The sequence below is a fragment of the Monodon monoceros genome, unplaced genomic scaffold (assembly GCF_005190385.1).
Source record: "Monodon monoceros isolate NGI ecotype Baffin Bay Population unplaced genomic scaffold, NGI_Narwhal_1 Super_Scaffold_2, whole genome shotgun sequence".
NCBI lineage: Eukaryota > Metazoa > Chordata > Mammalia > Artiodactyla > Monodontidae > Monodon > Monodon monoceros.
The window spans coordinates 30,580,180-30,589,792 of record NW_021703776.1 but is presented as its reverse complement, the minus strand read 5'-3'; the positions used below and the strand labels follow the sequence as shown (position 1 = coordinate 30,589,792).

The 9,613-nt window shown below is 44.4% G+C and overlaps 1 protein-coding gene and 1 non-coding gene across 6 annotated transcripts in view; one reads left to right on the top strand and one right to left on the bottom strand.

The window, feature by feature from the left end:
* Window positions 1-2,229: 2,229 nt before the first annotated feature.
* FAM126A (family with sequence similarity 126 member A) overlaps window positions 2,230-9,613 on the bottom strand; it is a 149,138-nt gene continuing 141,754 nt past the window's right edge. For 2 of the 5 annotated variants that reach the window (XR_003795086.1, XR_003795087.1), the window contains exons 14-16: window positions 4,977-5,116; window positions 4,805-4,839; window positions 2,230-2,443 (exon numbers count right to left, since the gene is read on the bottom strand). The gene's annotated coding sequence lies outside the window, so the exon portion shown is untranslated. Of the gene's footprint in view, window positions 2,444-4,804; window positions 4,840-4,976; window positions 5,117-7,222; window positions 7,477-9,613 lie in introns of those variants that run through there. The other 3 variants (XR_003795090.1, XR_003795091.1, XR_003795089.1) reach the window with 2 other exon arrangements.
* On the top strand, window positions 3,646-3,716 carry LOC114902142. The gene has a single exon (XR_003795374.1). It is a non-coding gene; the product is annotated as a small nucleolar RNA SNORD93 (small nucleolar RNA).

Here is a 9,613-nt window from a genome sequence, read left to right as displayed (position 1 = left end):
GGTTTTATCAATTACTGACAGTGCACCAAGCTCTAGGCCATGTACCGGGAATGCAGGGATAAATTCATACTCAAGGTGACCCAAAAAAGCTACATTCTGGGATAATACCCCACCACTATCATCACTATGAGCCTTGAAGAGTTTTATAGTATGAATATTCAACTACTGCAGGGGCTCAATGGCGAATCTCTTTCCCTGGAGTCATTTCCCACTTACCTGAATATGTTCCAGGCACTATGCTGAATTCAGAGGATCCAGGAGACTGGGAAAGCAAGTCTGCATGGAGCTTACATTCCATGATCAAGACAAGTCTGCTTTTGGAGAACACCCTAAGGTGGGCTCTACTCCACCAGAAGCTCTGTATGATCTAAAAGTCCCTCTACTCTATGATCCTTCTTTAACTCTCTTGGCTTCTATATTGTGAAGCCAACTTCCTGCTAGTAATGCTAGACTCAGCCTAGGTATACCCCTCCTCCAGGAAGCCTTCCCTGATCCCCTTAGCAGGCTGGGCTTCGTGGCTTTGTGCTAGGCCCTTGGCACGTTGCATAGGCTTTTATCACTTTATGTTTCTTGAGGGCAGGGGCAGTTTCTCATTCAACTTCACAGCACGGATCACGGTGCCTACCGCTGAGTGGGCACTCAGTAAATATTTGTTGCCCTATACAGTCCCTCCAACCAAAAGTGCTCTCAAGTGCTCCAGTACCTAGGAAGCCTCAAATCTCAAAATTCCAGGGACAGATTAAGGATAAAACCAAATATAAAAGCAAGGCTTGGGGTTTCCCTGGTAGCACAGTGGTTAGGAATCTGCCTGCCAATGTAGGGGGCACGGGTTCGAGCCCTGGTCTGGGAAGATCCCACCTGCTGTGGAGCAACGAAGCCCGTGCGCCACAACCAGTAAGCTCTGCCCTCTAGAGCCCACGAGTCACAATTACTGAAGCCCGCGCGCCTAGAGCCCGAGCTCTGCAACAAGAAAAGCCGCCGCAGTGAGAAGCCCGCGCAAGGCAACAAAGAGTAGCCCCCGCGCCCCGCAACTAGAGAAAGCCCACCCCACGTGCAACAACGAAGACCTGACGCAGCCAAAAATAAATAAATTCATTTAAAAAAATAGTTTTTTTTTAAAAAGCAAGGCTGGGGACTTCTAGTGGCTTGCAGACCCCCCTGGGGGAGAACACGGGATACTTGAGGTGGGGAAAGGGGAGACGGGCATAAATATCTAACATTATTAGGGTGCCAAGAGCTCCATCGAACCTGCCGCGAGGTAAATGGACACCACACCTAGGAAGGGCTCTGAGGCGAAAGTTCGGTCGGTCGGCCCGAGGCCAGAGCTAGGGGAGACCCGGGCGGCCGCCGCCTGCCCCGCTTGCCCCAGGCCGCCGGCAGGGGACGCGCGAGGGCCTCCGCGCGCCGCTGGAGGGGCGGGTGCTGGGCCTGGTGCTGGGCCGGGTCCCGAGCCGGGCGGGGCGCTGGGGCAACTTTTTGGTTGGCTGCCGCTGGGCGCTGACCGCCCAGGCCCCTCTTAAACTGGGTCTCTCCCTTCCCCTCCCTTTTCGGCCTCGGCGCACGACTCGGTAAGTGGTTTCCAACCAGCTCGACGTTAGAGCCCGCCACGTGGCCTGCGGGTCTCTCCAGTGGCACTTACCGGGCGCGCGCGCCCCTCCTGTCCCCGGGCCCGCTCCGTCGGGGCGGAGCTCAGCACCCCCTCGGGAGAGGCCTCCCAGCCCCCAGGGGAGCTCCTGTGAGGGCCCCTCTGGGGCGGGGACGTCCTCAGTGTGCCGGGGACCCTTACTCCCCGGGAATGACCCTCCTGGCGCCTAAAGACCCCCTTTTCCTCCCAGGGACCGAGGCGCCCGGCACCTTCTGTACCTGTGACCCCGACGCCCAAGGGATCCAGGCCACAGGGAGCTTCAAGCTCCTTTGCAATGAAAAAAGAAAACAACAAACAAACAAAACTTAGAGAATGAAACTGACCCAGGACGGAGGCGCAGAGCCCGGGGTGGTGTCCGTGTTCTAGGCGCACGCGGGGCCCCCGGTGGCTCTGACGACCCCGGAACGGCCAGTTTAGGAAGCGGGTTAATATCACGCCCCTGAAACACTTTTAAGCTTCAGAGCGGAGCAGTGTTAATTCCGGTGTTGGCGAGAAACGGAGGGAATTTAGCCCACACAGACACTCCCCTGCCACAAGTGCCTTCCAGTTGCCACTTCTCCCGGCGGTTGGGCTCTTTAAAAGGTCTGGCGTTGAGTCTTGCGGAAGCGGTTAACTACTGTGAGCCTTAATGAGGGAGCAATTTTCTCCCCCAACTTTTCAGGACTGACAGTGCGTTATGCAGCATGGGACCCTCTTCCAACATTTTCAGGCTGTGAGGCTCGTCATGGTTGTCTGTCCTGGGAAAAAGTCGGCACCGTTGGGGTTTTGTGTCCGCCAAGATAAAGAGGAAAGGTTGCCCTAGAGAAAGTTTGTATGAAAAAAGAGTTTCTAAGTTTCGGTGTGGCTCTCTTCGGCATCAGTGGGCATTTTTACTGTGTTTTACTGCTATACGTTCCTATAGAAAGGATTACTCTCTAAATTCCATAGAATTTGTAGAGATCTAAATTTAGCGTTGAGTGAATGAAATGAAGGAATCGTTATAGGTATCATTGGTACCGCTTAGTAATCTTCTCTTGAAATGTGAGGCTTGTGGGGTGTTTTACATATTTGCCTCAGTGGTGAAAGACCCTTTTACTGATCAGAAAATAACTAACTTTACTAATTAGGAAACCAAATGGGACATCAATTTTATCCTGCTTTTAAAGAGGAAACAAAGAGCAGCGTTGCAAACTGTCCTAGGCACCCCCTTTCCAGCCATATAGATGGGGTGGGAGCACACAGTTTTCCCTGCCCCGACTACCTGGATCTCTGGTGAATGGCACTACCACAGAGAGAAATGCAGTGCTCAGGCTTTGTTTTACAATTGGTTTAGATGTTGGGGATTCCTGCTGAGCCAAATGGTTGCCTCTGGGAGAGGGACATGGGCTGAGAGAGCCAGGTAGCAGGTCAAGGAAGCAGCAGCCTGAGCCAGTGTCTGTTTAAGGACTGGAAACTGAGCAAGTGCTGAGGACTGTTGTACACTCCCTGGGCTCTGCCTCTGGGTAAGCAAGTCTCAGGCTTCCTTTGGTTTTTTTTAATGTTAAAGTTTATTTCCCTCTTTCCTAGGTAAATACTGTTGCTAGTAATGTTTATTTTTTCCAAATTGATAATGTTCCATGCAACTGTAACAGGGAGATTGGAAGGTTGGTGACTGCTGGCTTTCTGTAAAATGGATTCCCAGAGTATTGGCACTTAGTTCACTACTTAACTTTACTCCTGGCTGGAAATTACAGGAGATTCCCAGTGTCAGGAAGTTTGGAGAATGCAGCTGTTTTAAAGGAACTCTACTTAAAAGTAGCTTTTTATTCATCAAAGGTAGCTGGTAGGTAGCCCAATAAAAGACTCTTTACCAAACACACACATATACACACACACAAAACCATAAAAAGTTAGCATATGATATTCTTAACATTGTTTTTCTCAATTTCCTACCAGGCTCAGTCCAGTTCAAGACGCTGGCAAACAGGTATGGACCAAATGGAAAGAATTTGGCTTGAGTTAATAAATACGAATAGAATTCTTGGCCAAGGATGAGAACTCTAATCTGATTGGATATCCTGCTCTGATGGGTTAAAGGATTTACCTGAGGCCAACTTGATAGGTAGGAATTTATTAAGTACAATCACACCCCTCCCCACCTTTAAAAAGTATGTTTTAAATAAAATGGTGGGGGGGGGGCTCTAGTAAATAGGTAATACTTTATTATGCCCAGAAAAATGTTGTTGCGGGGGGGGGGATTTTTAAGTGATTGGCATCTAATCTTTCAAGATGTTTATCTTTGGCAATGGTGGCCATTTTGAGTTAGAATCTTCCAGAGGCAGAGGGTGAATTGCTAGCATTAGTAAAATAGGATTTTGAGTTGAAAAAAATTTTTTTTCATTTTTATGTCAGAACATTACTATACCTGTGTTGACAATGTGTAGTACATTGGGGAATTCATTTTCCTTAACCTGCACTGCTTTTGTGAACATAGTCTAGACACTGTATTTTCTTAATAGCATCTTATTTAGTAATTGCTGCTCTAATTACCTACTGTGATACTTCTCCTACAGGGCTGCTGCTTGAAAGCTTTTCGAGGAGACGAGGTGTATTTGAACATGTGACGATTGATATATACAGAGTAGAGGTTTTCGCTTACTGTCCCTTTCATGGTGGTAGCAGGGGAGGACTTTTGAAAAGGTGCCAAATATCTGCAAGAACATATATCTGCCCCATAGAGAATCTCTGTAGAATTCAACTCCACTTAAACTATTTAAAATCATTCTTCTGCCAGCCAGCCCCAGCCTGCAGCTCAACCTAGTAACTAGACTAGCTATTCTATCAATACAGCTATCTTAAGAAAACTGTCAGCTGCTTGAATTTACAAAGGTTAGTTCTAAATCCCACACTTTTGACTATTCAAAACATTGTATGTTTCAAAGTATCCTTTTAAAAACTTGTTTTTTTGTGCTTACAGTTTTTCCTATAATAGATTATTTTGATGATTAAGTTTGACCCCTTTGACAGATCAGTGGATTCCTAAGGATCAGGGAGGAGTTTGTTGCATAGGGTTTGGTCGGGGGTGGGTGTTGAAGAACTGCTCTGCGCTTTGATTATGGTGCTGTTGGCCTTTGTCAAATTTTGGAGTGAGTTTTACTGAATGTAAATTCAACTTCAATAAACATGGCTTTAAAAACTTACCCCTTCTGGCATCTTAATGACATTTCCAATGAAATCTGTGGGAAGACAGTCTTAGGTCAGTAACTGAATGATTTACTGAGATTAGAGTGGCAAAAACATCAAAATTACCTTGGGGTCATGTAAGTGACTCGTGCACAAGTAAATACTCAAGAAACAATCTGTATATCCTCACCTATCAAGGGTGTACAGGTTCTCTTTATGGATGGTTCAGGCAACAGCACATACTCATTGTCTTAACAGCTGCATCTTCAATCCCATTTGGCAGGGTGTGAGCGGTCTGGCACTTTTCTCTGCATCTCTTGACAATGTATACTAGTGGCGACATGGTAGCAGAAAATGAAGTGAGAAAATTGTTACCCAACAAAATTTAGAATGGCTTTGGCCGATACTGGCTAAAACGGAATTAAGTGAGAGAATTAGGGAGTAAGTGAGGTTCTGGGTGCTGAGTAATTGGGTTTGGGTTAATCTCAAAGCTTGATGCATAAGTCACATGGATTACTTTTTCTCTGGGGATATTCAAGGGTGTTTTTGAAAAGAGGGATGGGGACTTCCCTGGTGGTCCAGTGGTTGAGGCTCAGCTTCCACTGCAGGGGACACTGGTTCGATCCCTGGTTGGGGAAGTTCCACATACTACGCAGTGTGGCCAAAAATAAAAAATTAAAGCAATAAACAGTTAAATAAGATGTTATTTCCTTAAAAAAAAAAAAAAAAGAACAATGGGCCACCCTTGGGCCATCTTGCCTGTAGGATGAAGCAGTGCCTTCAGATGCCTCCTTGTGCTTCCAGGTGTGGTACCTAACCTGCTCCATCTCCCCCCAACTCTTCCCTGTACCGTGGCAATACAGAGTTATCTAGCACCTTGATTAAGTACAGCCCAGGGTCACCAAAGTGAGTTGCAGCCAGTCCCAGGGCTGCAGTCAACTTGCCCTCCTTGGCATAGCACATGCCTGCATGTTGAGAAGAGCTAAAGCAAGAGTGAAAAGATGGCCAGCATGACTATTAAAATTACCAGGCCATTCTTTTGTGCTCAGGTGCAAAAGAGGAGAAGTGAAGCAAATCTGGAGTTGAATGAAATGTTTTCAGAGGATTTATTAGTTCCAAGGGAGGAGTTATGGTCATGAAGAGAATCTTTATGACTATAAAAGAAAATGTGATTGGAATATAATTCTATTCAATGGTTATGGTTTCACTGAAAATGTCAAATCTTATGTAAGAACTCCAGTCACTAACTTCCCCAGATGTGACTTGCCTGGTATTGGCAGTAGTGCCATCACTATGTCAGCTCAGGTAGATTGAGTCATATAATTAGATTCAGGAATGTGCATACTCCATTTTTAAAGACAAGTAGTTTTTTTTTCTTAAAAGCAAGCAGGTCTTGGGACTTCCCTGCTGGTGCAGTGGATAAGACTCCGCACTCCCAATGCAGGATACCCGGGTTCGATCCCTGGTCAGGGAATTAGATCCCACATGCATACTGCAACTAAGAGTTCACATGCCCCAACTAAGACCCTGTGCAATTAAATAAGTAAATTTTTTTTTAAAAAAAACAGGTCTTTATAGTTCAAGTGAATATTCCAAACTAAGGTATGTATTTTTTTTTTAGGTTCCACAAACAAATATTTATATAACTTCGTAAATATCTACTATGTTTCCCTTGTGTGTTAAGTCCTGTGATGGATGATTCCTGCCTTTATGGAACTTACACGGTGTGGTTTATCTGTGACACTTTGTAAGATGAAGCTGGTTAGAATGTGCCTCCCTCAACTTCTCTTTTAAGGAATAACTTCACTCAGTATCTGGGTCAATATCTGAAAGATTCAATTGTTAGGACAAACTATAAAGAGAGTATTATATCTATGTATACCCCCACCACATTCCCAGAATGATTTGGGGTGGCTTATAAACAAATGGCAAACAGTACAATAATTAGAGGAGGGAATAAAAGCGCAGCAAGAAGAGAGCAGGGTATAAAACCAAACCATTAGACCTCAGGCTTTAGGCTCCCGCCAGTTTGGCTCTGAGCTTCCTAGGAGCCAGAGGAAATCCGGTTGGCAAATTTGTCATTTGGCACTTGAATATAAATTTTAAATGGACAAGGTGGAGGGGGCAGGGTCATTTACATTCTAGGCTCCCTGGAACCCAAGTGAGAAGATGCTTTTTCTCCCTCATGATCTGAAGTACCTTGAAGGAAGAAGTAGAACAGAGAAGGTGTCCAGGTAACGAAACAGGGGGATCTAGAGATAGTAAAGACTGAGGCATTTGACCAGGGTAGTAAGGTCAGTCAACCAGTGACCCCTGTGAGCCAAGGTCAGAGATAACACCTCAAGAGGAAAGCCATGTTGAGAACAAATAAACAGCCAGAGATGTGTATGAAAGGCTTATTTTAATTTTGTACTCATAAGGATTGCCTTTCCAAAATTTACCTTGTGTTCATAAACTGAAAAGTTCTGATTCTGATATTTTGTTATAAAATTGTGACTTATCTGGGACTACGCAACCACGGCTAGAAAGCCCCCTGCTTGAGTTTGTCTGTACGGCAAGGGCCAATTATCTTGAGGTACCCTCCCCAGTTGCCATCTGCATTTCCAGAACAGCTGCACATCAATCTGTTTCAGAGGTAAACAGACAAAATCCAGTCAGTTCAGGTTGACGTATGTCACCATGATTTCTTTCTGGAAAACAGATCAGAATGTTGTAGTTGATGGAATGATTTTCCAGTTGGACAAATGCTCTGGCATGTTACCCCCACTACCCGGCAGAAGAGAGCCCATTGTATCATTTATAGGCTTCCCATAGTGGAGAAATATGTGGAACTTTGGGAATCATCACAGATGATTCCCAAACTGTACTCCAGTACAGTAGCCACTAGCCACATGTGGCTATTGAGCGCTTGAAATGTATCTAGCGCAAACTGACATGCTGAGGTGTAAGAAACATCAGCTTTGGAAGAATTAATATTTTTTAAAGATGCATCTACAATCATTTGTATTATTTTTTAGATTCCACAGGTATAGAAAACAAAACTTGTGGTTACCAAAGGGGAGAAGGAAGTGGGAAGGGACAAATTAAGGGTATGGGATTCACAGATACAAGTTGCTATATGTAAAATAGATAAGCAACAAAGATATACTGTATAGCACAGGAAATTATACCCATTATCTTATAGTAACCTAGAGTGGAATAACATCTGCAAAAATACCGAGTCACTATGTTATATACCTGGACCTAACACAATACTATAAATCAACTATACTTCAATAAAAAAGAATGTAAAATCTCAGTTTTATATTGATTACAAGTTAAATGATAATATTTTAGAAATATATTATTAAAATTATATACATGTGATTTGCATTATATTTCTGTTGGGTAGTACTGGTCTAAAACACGAAATATTCATGGAAACATGGAGATAGTCATTCCACGATCCAATATAAACATGTTGCTGTCCTACTATACAAGGCCTGGAGGAAAAGCAAGAGTAAAATTTGCACTTAAAATGCAGAATTTACAGGTAAGCAGCTAATTTTTCAAGGGCAGGAGGTGCAGGTGTAGGGAGCCAGTGGTACTTAGAAGACTTGACATAAATTCTACATAGAAGACTTGACATAAATTCTACACTCAAGCTGCTAGCACTTCTGGAGGTTTTAAATAAAAGACTTCGGGATGGATTTATTAAACACTTGTTCTGAGACTCGCCTGTGCAAGTACTTGTGTGTTCATTGGGATAATCAAGGGCCAGGAGACGTGATGTGCTACCTCCTCAAAATACAGCCTCCTTAGTGAAGAATTCATGTGAGGAACAGTTCTGGTTTCCTGACCTAGTTGGGTGTGTGTGTGTGTGTGTGTGTGTGTGTGTGTGTGTGTAGTAACGTAGCCTTTCAGATTTTTTCTTGGAAAAGGAAAGATTGGGGGAGGTGGCACCATAAGTAGTACCAGAACTTATATACAGCACAATTTTTTTCAAAGTACCTTATGTTAAGCAAAATGTTCACAAAATTCTCTCCTTCCCTTGTTTTCACTCAACTCAGCTCTAAGAAGCAGGTCTGTGTAAAATTCCCTTTTGTAATTTCCTTACTATGAATGACTTTTGGTCATTTTTGTCTTTTAACAATAGGTGGATTTTTTCCTTTAGGTTTCACATTTCCTTTAAGCAGTGGTTCTTAAGAGGGGGTATGGGGGGAGGAGTATTTTACCCTCCCTGGGGACATTGGGTAACGTCTGAAGACACCTTTGATTCTCACAGGTGTGTGGTTGGGGGCTGCTCCCTCCATCTAGTGGGTAGAGACCAGAGATGCTGCAGAGTGTCCTACAATGCACAGGACAGCCTCGACACCAAAGGAGTATCTAATCCAAAATGTCAACAGCGCCGAGCTTGAGAAACCCTGTCTTAGAAAATCATTCCCAACAGCACCAACCGGCTAAGGTGGTACTGAGTGTGCTACAGGCTATTCCCCAAATGTGACTCCCCCACGACCCCCAGAAAGGTTCTCTGTACTTTGAGGCCTGAGGAGCCTTCATTGCTAGCCTCATTGTTCTCACTGCTAAGTGAATTTCTATTCCACAGCATTTACAAAGAAGCAATTCATTATTTAAAGCAAAGAGCTATATGGGTTTTCTAGGCTCCCCAGAAGATAGTTTTAGTGTTGATTGATTGCTTCTAAGCAGCCAGAAACTCAAATTTTACTCATCACAAACTAGTGGTTTTCTTGATCAGAGATGGTCAAACTGGATGTCTTAGCTTGATTGCTGAGACGAAGCCTGCCCAAGTCAGCTGAGGGATCCTCAGATCCATGGCCTGACGCTAGA